General features: G+C 39.0%; 1 pseudogene; it reads left to right on the forward strand.

Annotated features, from left to right (window-relative positions):
* The first annotated feature begins 2275 nt into the window (after positions 1–2275).
* The window catches only part of LOC149207073 (protein unc-13 homolog), a 50935-nt pseudogene continuing 40837 nt past the window's right edge, over positions 2276–12373 (forward strand).

Here is a 12373-nt window from a genome sequence, read left to right on the forward strand (position 1 = left end):
ATACTCATCATTCTGATCCTGGTGAAGTGCATAAGTAATCTGATATGGTAGGCATAAATTTTGGAGAACCTACCCTCACATGTGAAGTATTTGATGATAAGTTTCATAAGTGGGACATATCGGTCCTCCAAGAACTTGAAAGCAAACACCCTCCTCAGTTTACCATGATATTTGGCCTTAATATATGGTTCATAATGCTGCTTGCTAATATTCTTCCTTTTGTTCCACTTTTCACCTACATCTGGCATTCTAGTGGCTTCTGCAATAATAGCTAGTGAAAGAGTGAAGTTGATTCCAGCAAGGTGCACCACATTATTATACATGTTTATGACAAATTTCCCTGCTAACTCATGACATGGTATTTAACCTTCTCAACCATCTCACAAAACTCAAAGCAAGACTCGTATCTGAAATAGGTGACAGCAAGGGGGCAAGCAAGGAGTTCAGTCGTGCTAATAGGTTCCTCTCTGATAATTTTTCCACCCTTATGAGGTCTCCTACGTTGTACATTTCTTTCTCTTGAACTATCAATTGGTGTTTCTTCTTCATAGCTTGACTCACTATTTCTTGACATGGAGCTTGGTGCTTGTCTTAGGGAAGTGATGTGATGATAATATGGTGGAAAATGGCAATGAGGGAGAACAAGGGAGATGAGTATGAAGAGATTTTACCAATGGGAAATGGAGTTGGGGAATAAAGGGATAGGTTTTTGGAAACTAGGGTTTTGTGAGGGATTTAGGGTTTGATGAAGGGAATGAGTTGTCTTAGGGGAGTGGGATATGGAAAATGGGATTAATGAATTGATTTAGGGAAATGTAAGATAGAAAAGGGGAAAATGATGCTGGTTTTGGTTATGGAGTGAAATTTGTACAATGAAATGGAAAATGCAGAAGACAAGCTAGGGTTTGATTTTCAAAATGCAAAACTCATGAAGAACACATGTAGAAGATCAAATTCAACTCAAATGCAATGAGGACTTACTTGTAGAAGAGAAATGCAGCATTTTTGAGGGTTATTGAGTGATTTGGAATGTTTTGGAAACTTCTGAACTGATGCACAGTGCCCTTGTAAATTAACACTGGTAGAAACCCACTGTTGTGCAGCACCAGTCTGATGTGCAGTGCACTGCCTCTGATGCACAGTTCCAGGCAGATTTTCTTGAAAAACAGGGTTTTCACCTCCTTTCACTCAATTTGCCTCCAAATCACGAGTTTAGCTCTCCAAGGTTATCTTGCATAATGAAATAGATGAATAGCACTCCTTTGAATTTATATATGGATGCCTTTTAATTTTCACTTATTTCAAACCCACTTTTCTAATGTCAAAGTCACTTTTGCTCATAAACATTTTTTTTCATTTGAATTGACTTTTCTTGATCACTTGATGAAAAAATGCATTGATGCTTTTGATTTTGTTTGCAGTGGCTGGAGTTGGCAAGGTGAGCAAGGGTAGCAGATGGAACTTATTACATTTAAAAAACACTTTAAATTACATAAAGTTTGTACATAGAAATAAAAAAACTCTCTTTTCACCTCAAAACAGAGTTTTGAGGTAAAAACCATTTATTGAGCATATCATCAGTGAAATTTTTATCTTATGAACTTATAAAACCTCCTCATGTGTTTGCTAACCTTTTATTTGAGTTTTGGAGGACCATGATGGCAAACCCTAGACCTAGTGAGAATAAAACCCTAAAACTGACTTTGGTAAATGAAATGAAACAAAATGACAATAAATTACCTAAACATGTGAAAACAGGCCAACAGGTAAATGCCATGAGGTAAATTGACAATGAACCACTACCATCAGTTGATCCGTGACCTAATGGAATGCAGCTGATCAGATGGGACACCTAGTATGCATGCAAAAAGAGAAATTCGATCATTGATGGAGGGATGAAGATATTGGCACTAACAGGTCCCATGAAGTTGATTGGCCACTTATTGAATAGTTGCAACATCATCTATGATATGAGCAGCATTTCATCCCTCCGCGATGGTTTCCTAGTCCTTTGACATATGTCGCATGCCTGACAGTATGCTTTCGAGTCTTGATGTAGAGTTGGCCACCATAGTCCTGCACGAAGAATCTTCTGTGCTGTGGCGTGACCCACATAATTTCCTCCAACAACCCCCCATGTGCTTCGGTAAGGACCTGTACTCACTTGAATTCAAGTACATATCTGCGTAATATTTCATCGTTGCCCATTTTGTAGAGGTGCATTGCAATAACAGAAAAATATGTTGCGCATATCACCAATTCCTTCTTTTGCTGAATGGAATATGCCTATGGGGCGGTTCCTGTGGTTAAGAAGTGGATTATATCCTCAAAATGGCCATTTGCGACGTGCGCTGCATACAAATATGCATCTGGTAGCCCGTCCTCTAAGTTTGTGGGCTCTTCGCCGGTCTCAATTCAGGACAGGTGATCTAGGCCTGCATTTAGACGTCCCGACCTTACAACCACTTCGAAGTCATATTCTTGAAATAATAGCAACCACCTACAAATGCGCCCCCCAACACAGGCTTATTTACTATGTATTTTAGCGTAGAATGGTTAGTATACATCTTAAAGTGTCCTCCGAGCAGATAGTGGTGGTATTTCTAGAGCGCGTATACCATCGCCAATCCCTCTCACTCAGTAGTGGAGTAATTCTTCTCAGCTTTTAATAATTGTCGACTTGTGAATGCAAGCAGGTGATCAATTCCCTCCACTCCTTCTTGAGTGAGTATCGCACCTAACGCGATACACAACGCCTCGACATGCATGTGAAATTCAATGTCCCATTTCAGAAAGACCAATATAGGGGCTGATGCCATCTTTTCCTTAAGCGGTTTCAGACTTTTGTTGCATTCCTCAATCCAGCAATAAGTAGCATCCTTCTTCAGCAACTATTCCATGGGTGTCATGATCTGTGCGTAGCCTTTTATGAACTTCTGATAGTAACCAGTGTGTCCCAGTGTGGCGTGAAATTGTTTGACACTTCGCGGTGCTTGCAAATTGAGTATGATAGTGATCTTTGCCGGATCTACCATTAGACCTTGCTTACAAACCACATGGCCGAGTAGGTTCCCGAAGGGGATGAGGAAATTACACTTCTTTAGGTTTAGCACAATCTGGTGCCATTGGCAAGTATCCAAGATTAACCGTAAGCTCACGATATGTTTCTTAACTAGCCTGAATATGGTCCAATCATCAAGATATACCTCTAAGAACTTATGTCTAAATTCCTTGAATGCAGCTACCTCAACGCATGAGAATATCATCGGCACATTCTTTAGTCCAAAAGGCATCATTGTATAATAAAAATAGCCCCATTGGGTGGCAAAGGTTTTTTTACTCTTTTCCTCTAGCGCAATCTTGACCGGGTGGTACCCTGAGAAACCATTCGTTAAGGAGTAGGCCCACATTTTCCAGTACCTCATCTATAAATGGCGTCGGAAATGGGTCGTTAACACATGCATCATTGAGCTTCCTGAGATCCACGCAGATGTGAATTTCACCCTTCTGTTCCTTCTCTTGCACAACCATAGGACTTACCCAGTTGGACTTCTCTACTGGTTCAATTATTCCTTCTGCAAGCATCTTGTCCAACTCTTTGTAGACCTTCGCTTTGTATTTTGGATTCAATTGGTAAGGCTGCTGCTTAACTGGCCTTGCATCCGGATTCAGGGTTATCTTCATTATTCCCAGGTCACCGAAGATCCTTTTTAACTCCGTGATTCTTGTTGGAAATAAATCTTGATATTCTCAAAGCAACCCAACAACCTTTTCCACTGTGGCATCATCCTAATACCCAAGCGTTGCATACTTCGGCTCTTCCTCCATTCCGATGTTTACTTGTTTTTTTTTTAGTGGCGCGGTGATGTCTAGATCCTCGATTGATGGTCCATGCACTTTGCGACTCCCCTATGTTTCAGGAATGTTGATGTTTCTAGGGTCTTCCTCATCATCTTCTACCTACACATTGTAACATTCCAGGGCCTTGCTTAGCTATCGCGGCCAGTCTGGCTGTGCGACTTCTTCTGGTTCCAGTGGTATTTTCAAAATAGCAGCATTCACAACCTGCAATGTGTCATCCATAGTATCCATTCATTGATATTCAAAGAGGAATGATGACAAAAACCCTTCACGCAAGATATCCCACTCACCTGTACCATGTCGGAGCTCTGTTTCAGTATACTAGTTCCTTGGAATGTCATCCAGGGTATGGTAAAATAAGTGTACCCACTCCAGTTGAGGCTCTTCTCCATAGGCTTGGACCCATCTGGTAAGGTGCATGCGAGTATCATCACGTCCATTGTATTTATCAATTATTCATAGTTCCAGCCCCCAAATCTTATCTGCATCATGCGCCTACAGCCATGCCAGTCTTTGAAGGTTCCTTCATGTGTGCCCCACCATCGCATAGGCATCACACACAATGCTCATCGCAACACATCAAACCGTTGGTGCTCTGGTACCATGCTTTCAAACTTGGTTAGGAATTCATCTACTATTATCAACCCATCAGACATCAATAGTTCACGATCCTGAGTTTTAACGAAAAATAGTGATTTAGTCATCATATTGTAGTGTAACATGGTTACTCCATTCAACCGGTTATGCCATCGTTCATCTTCTTCATCTAAATCGTTAGTGCAGGACTCTGCATGCCCCCATGATATTCTCCCTTCCTCCGTTGGCTTGACCCACTCTTGATTGCATGCAGAAATTTTGTAGATACAATCTAATTCATCGTCACTCCCTTCGTTGTGCACGAGTTCAGTGTAACATGGTCCTTCAGTCGAATCTAGTGGAATGACTACGCAGAGCAAATTCATCTCAAATATCATTTTCCACTTTTTAAATTAATAACCCCATTCATATCGATGGCCCAGTCTATCCCTAACAACGCAGGGTAAGGGCTACTTTCATCCACGATTTCTATTACTTCAAAGTCCGTCCTGGTGCTTGCACCTTCTATATCTACCGTAATTCCTTGCAGTCTTCCCATGGGTAGGATCTTTTGTTGGTTTGCCATTTGCAATTGAATATGAGACCATTGTAGTGTGGGCTTTCCCATGTGCTCCCAAGTCTATCTAGGTAGTACATTTGCATCTGAGCCCAAGTCTAGAATGATCTAATCCATCTCATAGTCAACAATCTGCGCCATTAATCACATTTCTTGCCCAGTACGTGAAGCATGTTTCCCCAATTTTCGGACCACGTGAGGTTCACTTGACCCTACTCACCTATTTATCAATTCTTGTAAGCTCCTAACTGCCATATTATCATGAAGCAATTTCATGCATGTCTCTAAAAAGGTAGTCAACATCGAAGGATCTCTTTCTGGCTCAGATTGATCCTTACTACCTGGGGTAGAGACCTCCACGAAGCTCTCCCTAGCTTCCAAACATGTCTCCTTGTGAACCCCGTCATCGTCCTTGGTTACTTTCCTCTTATCCTCCCCTATAGCTATGCCACTTCTGAGCACCATGTTTATATTGGGGTCTTCCTTGCACGGTTCGACCCTCATCATTTGGACATTTTTCGTTGTCGTAGGTTGTGCTTCCCTCTTCTCACGTATCTGTGCTATCAATGTGGGGAAATATATTATTTCATGATCGAACTGCTCGCAGTAAGGGCACGATATTCTGGTCGAGTTGGTACAGTCCCATGTGTAGTGTCCTGGTCCTCCACAGTTGTAACAGATTATCTACTCGCCATCCCTTCCTGACCCCATTCCTCCCCATCCTCGTCCAAGTACCTAGAACCCACAGTGCGCTATCGCCATGGCTAGAACCTAACCTCATGATTTAGTCTGCATTCTATAGGCAGGTGACTGGTCCATCAATAATTGATAACTACAGGAGTCTTGCTCCTTGTGGCCTACCAATTTGCAAAAGTTGCAAAATAGTTGCTGGGGGGTCTAATTAAATTTTGGTAGTAGATGACAACTATCCGTGTTGTGCTTTCCTCCCACCTGACAGATTGCGCTCCAGAGCGAGGGTGTCATGCTTGGCCCTACTTGTGCCTCTGGTCGTCACAGTGTTGGTCCCTCTGTTACCACATAGTTCGCAAAGACCGGACAGTGATCTTTATCATGGCCCTGGATCATACACTTTATACACCAAACTTCCTCCTCGACTTCTGGGTGGGGTGCCTATTCTTTTTTTAACTTCTGCATTTCTAAACATAGGTTTTGTATTTGCACGTGGATTTGTTGAACTCCCAACCCCGGATCCTATAGCAGAGTTTCATGCAACCTCATTGTTGTCTCTAATGCTTCATCTCGGGCTGAGATCTTTTGCTATGACAACGTCATCCTCAGATGTGGTGTCAATGACGCCACAAACCACACACAATAATACGCATCCGGCAACATCATGTTCGCCTCACGGAATGTACTTTTCAATCTCTAATATAAATCCCACGGAGTTTCACCAGGAATCATCATGATCTCCTTGAACCCTATGATTGAATGCATTTCTGATTTCGGCCGGCTAAATTCTCTTTTCAATTCGGCTTGGATCTCCATTGTTCCCGCATTCGAGTGATCGCTTGAGTACTTTATATACCATGTCAGGGGTTGGTCCTACAGTGCACTAACTAGGGTAGCCTTAAATTGTTCTGGACCTTCACTTCCTGCTCCTTTGAATACCGATAACTAGATCGCGCTCGTCATGGTTAACCTCTGGTTTGCGCATTGGTGGACCTAGTATAAACTCGTACCGCTCTTGATCCAATTAATCCTCAAACTCTTTCTCCATAGGGTTCTAGGGTCCCTACATCAAACATCCCTTAGGCCGATCCCGGTCCCAGCAACGGAATCATTTGTTGGCTTGTTGGGCCTTGACCCAAGTTCAGAGGAGTTATTTAGCCAAACAAATCCCGTAGCTACCAGCCCTTTCGGCAACAGCCCGTAGAGTGCGAACTGAAGTCTCACCCGAGGTAGTAGGGGAGGGTAATGGAACTAGGCTTCCACACCCTTGGGATGTCTCAATGTGGTCTGGAGGGTTCGCGCGCCGTTCTGTGGCCTTGCGGCACTCTACTTCTGCGTAGCTCCAGAACAAGGAAATTCCTTAATACTTATTATTAATGAGTTGTTATAGATTAGATCTACTTTTTACGATCTCTAAGCAAACATTTAATAGGGATAACCAGTGCACGCATCCAGAAAAACTCATAACATAAGCATAAGTGTACAGATCAAATAGATATATCAACCATAAATTAACTGGATCCACAATATTTTAGATTCAACACAGTGTTTCAGAACCATCTTATCTTTATTCAACTATTTTGCCAATACATCCAGATTTGTGCTGCGCACTCAGCTGCAGGGGTCCGTGCACACAGCTGCAAACTCTACCAAGTCTCTGCGCACACAGCTACAGAGCCTCTATCTACCCACCAACACCCTTGACTCAACTTACAGACACCAAAAAATACTGTCTTCACAGACCCATAGCCCTACGATTACTTCAACCCCAAACAAACTATTTTCTATCCTTAGCGCCTCGCTCTATTTATACATTCCCATGGTCCGTGGACCATGGGCAGGCCAACTTACTTCCTATTATTCTATATTATTTCTTGGGTGGACAACCCTTTGACTCAACCTATTATATTTCACGCTCCACATATTTCAAAGTTTTACAATATTTTCATCCTAACTTATAGGATTTAAGCCCCAAAACTGTTACGCGGGACCTTCGCTACCCAACACTGCACTACTTTGTGTCTCTTTATTATTGCATGTATTGCATATGATTATGTAGTTTACCTGTTGTTGCTTCATATTTGTAACCAATGCATACTTTTCACTAGATCACAACATTGTTTTTGTTACTGGTAATGTTGGACCTTGGTACACATAATATGCATGCATAAATGTTAACCTTGGAAGATCTACAAGAGTGGTGGCAGATTAAAATCAATAATTACCTAGAGAATTAGGCAAGCAAAAACAAACTATTATTTTCAAAAACTAGAGCACACTTATTCATAGAAGCATGTGAAAATTTATTGAATCAACTCCAGTTGAAATAACGGAATTCCTCGACCACATCATTAATGCGACAAACAAAACCTTATGATTAACTGAATGTAAAATTAACAAACTGAGGGAGAAAAAACTTTCATGAGAGTGTTGAAAATACATTAGATGACTTATGTGAGGAGCAAGAAATAGAAGAGAAAACTTCTATCGAAAGAATTAAGGCACAATTTTTTGATGATTTCCATGACAATTTCTTTTGCACTAAGCCTGATTTATTACATAAATTTCACCTCGACAAAGAACCCAGGCGTATAGTTGAATATTGATGACCCCTACAAGCACTAGAAAAATTTGACCTAAATAAGAGGCATGCCTACTGGGAGAAGTTTCTCGATACTTGGTGTAGAAGCACAAAAAAAGCATGGGATTAATTTTTAAGAAAGTAAAAATTATCATCGGCTCCACACTCATCGAGCAAAATTAAGTTGGTTTGATAATGGGGGCATAAATATTCATGAGAAATAAACAAAAAAGATAGAAAAAAAATAGAGAAGTATAAATTAAATTGGAAAGTCAAAATTAGAGGAAAACAGTCGATTACAAAGACATGGGAATACATGATTGAGGAAGAAACCCCATGGAGGACCCAAGCATGTTCATGTCAGTATAAACAATTGGTCGATATCCAATTGAGAAGAAATAAGGGACTTGAAATTTAACCAGAGATTAAGAACCAAAGTTTGAGAGCATGAGAGTGATGATGCATGAGACTCCATTGAATGTAGAAGAAAGCACCCATATATGAGAGGTGTAGAACCACCCACTCTGATAGGAAGTGACAATATACATTTAAGACCTGGGAAGCATGTAGTCGATATGGAAATTGATGGCTCTGGGCCAGTAATATTGTGTTCCACATTTGAAATAATATCAGTTATTGTTATTAGAGAATTCCTCCATCAAATACTTCATATTAATTCGAGTCCATCCATAGTTTGGTATAGAAGGGACAAGCATGGAAATTTGAGAGATTTCCTTGAAATAAAAATTCCCACAGCAAACCAAGCCTGGATAGAAAATTTAAAAAACGAGGATATACTTCTTCATATTTATAATATCATGAACCTACCCAATTGCCACAATTACTATATGTTTAAGAAGAGAGAGATATAAGTTGAGATGATGAATTGACATAGCCTTCTACAATTCATTTCATTGAATATATTAATAAAGGGTGTAAAACTAATGATACATTAACAAATTTCATAGTATTCAAATTGGATGAAGAAGAAAGTACTCCACACATAATGCACTTACTGGCTATTGAGACCAACAAGTGAGAGTAGTCAACCAGCCCTAATAAAACAAAAATAGTTCCACCTCAAGGAAAAATAGGGTTGAATCACACCCCTCTCCATTAAGGCAATGAGGACCCAAAGAAGAATTGGTTTGTCTACAGAAAATTCTAGACTTCCAACAATATTATCAATGAAGATAAACAATGACATATTTTTCATATGTTCTTCAAAAGAGAGTCCTCATATGCTTCATGAGCTTCACAAAAAACCAACCAAAAAAATGATATCAGGAACAAGTTCCTTTCCTTCTTCAAAGATCAAGATGTTAAGAATATTGTAGCCTAGAAATTAAAATAAATCAAACAATGTCTAGACAAAATAGTTAAGGAGTACAGTAAAAGGTTTAAGGATTTTCTAAGTCAAATCCTCTATAATGTTGATGAAGTACCACTAGTTCAATGGTAGATTGTTGGTTTGTTATAGAAAACTCGAGGGCCTTTGAGAATGCACAAAGTTCAATATTGTGAAGAAGCCTTCAAAATGGCTCAACAAATTGAGATAGACAAGAAAGGGAATCAATTTCCTTAATAAGTGACCAGGGATTAGAAGAAACTGAATAACTACAATAGTCCTTACTAATGTTATCCTTATAGAAAAATAATATTTTGTGCACTATTTGTATAAATGAAGGGCATACTAAAAACAATTTTAAACTCATTGACTACATTGATTAGGATGTCCAATGAGTCCAGATATATACATATTGTGATTATTTCTAGGTCACCTCAATTAATAACATTGTTGGTGTCCCAAATTGCTCTATTTTAACCCTATTCCCATAAGCCTTAACCTCTGTTTTATCTCTATTTAACCTTCTCATTCCTACACTAGTCCAAGATAATCATCTATTCCTACATATGCTTTGTATTTCATAATTAAGATTTATTAAGTGCTTTATTAATTAATTTAAATAGATTTCATACCTTTTAGTATCTCTTGTAACTTATGTTTAACTTTCCTAAAATTAATTGAAGAACTAAGTGTTAATCATTATTTAACGTGATCAGTGCAGGTAGATTCCTGCACTGCCAATGATGCTGCTTCGTGATCTCTGTGATAATTGAATATTTCCAGCGAACATTTTGGTCCACAACTCCTAGTTCAATTGTGAACTATCTGAGGATGGATATTGGCTACGTATAGTCAAAGATACTTGCCAAGAATATGGTCTACAACCAACAAAGTTTGTGCTTTATTATAACCATCATCCAGTTTTGCAGTGTCGTTTGTTAGTCCATTTGGCCGAAAGGCTTGAATAGGAAATGACTGTAATTAGCAAAATATGGCTAAGGCCAAGAGACTGTATATAATGTAGAATGTAGGTAGAGCCAAGCTAGCCATCTATGAGTTGAAAATTTATTTACTTTGTAATTTTGTATCGCCCTCAGTTCTAGGCTAGACTCGCATTATCATGTATATTTTCTGATCAAGTTAATACAAGGAACGCGCCATGTTTTCTTCACGTTGTGTTTAATTTTTATTTCATGCATGATTAAGTGTTGAACCATCTCATTTCCTAAATGGGAAACGAGATGGTTGGCTAGGGTACAACCAACCCAGCTCATTTACCTTTGTGCTTTCGCCATTTTAAAAGTTTTTGTGAACATTTATTCATTTGCAGTTGCATGGCTTGGATTTCTCTTATGTTTATTTCATAAGTTCCGAGTTAAATTCATTTCACAGTCAAGCGTGAATGGATCCATAGTTTGGAAGTTTAATTAATTTTATTTCTTTCTTGCAATTTCTTTCCTGCAAATGCTTTCTTGCAATTTCCTTCCTGCAATTTTTGTCTTAGTCTGCTTCCGCTTAGGCTGTGCAGGAAGATTCTTCCTGTATCAGTGCATGTAGTTTCCTGCACTCTGGTTTATTCATTTACTTTATAGCAAGTGTTACATTCCTTTTGCTGCTACTAATTTCATTTATTCCTACAATTAAATGTATTATTAATTCAAGTAATCATTCTCAATATACTTCTGAAGGATCTAAGAATGTCTACATGAATTAAGGAAGGACGTTATTACAAACATCATATTTTACACTTGCATTTTATGACTTAAGAAAAAGGGACACAAACATTATAAGTGAATTGTCGAAAGTTATTTGATGCATGCAAATTACTTTGACTACTGCTTGATTATTTCAAATTGTTTTTGCTTTATGATGTTTACTGTCATTGCAAAGTTAAGTTAATTAAAGCATTCTTTTTCATGTGTAATTTATCTTAGAATCTAGCTTGCAATTCCAATTCTTTTAGACACATCTTGTAATTCTTTCGAAAGTAAATCGGAAACTTTGGTGAAGGAAGCTCTGTCTCAATGAAAGAGTTGGTCTCTTGTCACAGGAATAGAGTGATCTAAGCGTTGAGGCTTAGAGCACCTCCATAAAAACATAAGTATTCAGTAAAGAAGGTAAACTATACTTTTTCACATAAGTATTGTGCCTACACTAGTGCAAACAGATTGCAGTAGTACAAGAACAAGTTGCTTGTTGTAGAAGGAAGATCAATTGGGAAACATGTAGTATACCTAGGGGTTAGTATGGGGTACAGAGGGAGTTACCCAAGGGAATAATGTAATAATGGGATGGGCCATAGTAATAAATGAGGTGGTTAACCTATATCATGTAAGGGACCACAAGTAGTTAACAATAATGTAATAAGTCCATGGTATTAGATAAATGGTATTAATGGAACCATGGTAATGACCCATGGTATTGTATGTATGAAGCCTATATAGATGTTAGAGACTCCCCATTGAGAGATGTCAAGGAATATTGTATCAACATGCATATGACTTGTGGAGTGTTCTCCTTCCTTAAGGAGTGAATGTATGGTGTTTCCCTACCTTAAGGTTTTGATATCAATAAAGAAGCATTTCTATCTATTTCCGTCTGATTGTTTTTGGGTATATTTGTATTTTCATATATTTCTGGGTCAGATCTATAACAAGTGGTACTAGAGCACTTTTTTGGGCAAAACAAAGATTTTTTTTAATTTTTTTGGGTGGAAAGTTTGCAGATCAGATCTATACAT

Source organism: Pinus tabuliformis, chromosome 1_2 (assembly GCF_031772625.1).
Source record: "Pinus tabuliformis cultivar Carrire ecotype Pingquan chromosome 1_2, CPIR1, whole genome shotgun sequence".
NCBI lineage: Eukaryota > Viridiplantae > Streptophyta > Pinopsida > Pinales > Pinaceae > Pinus > Pinus tabuliformis.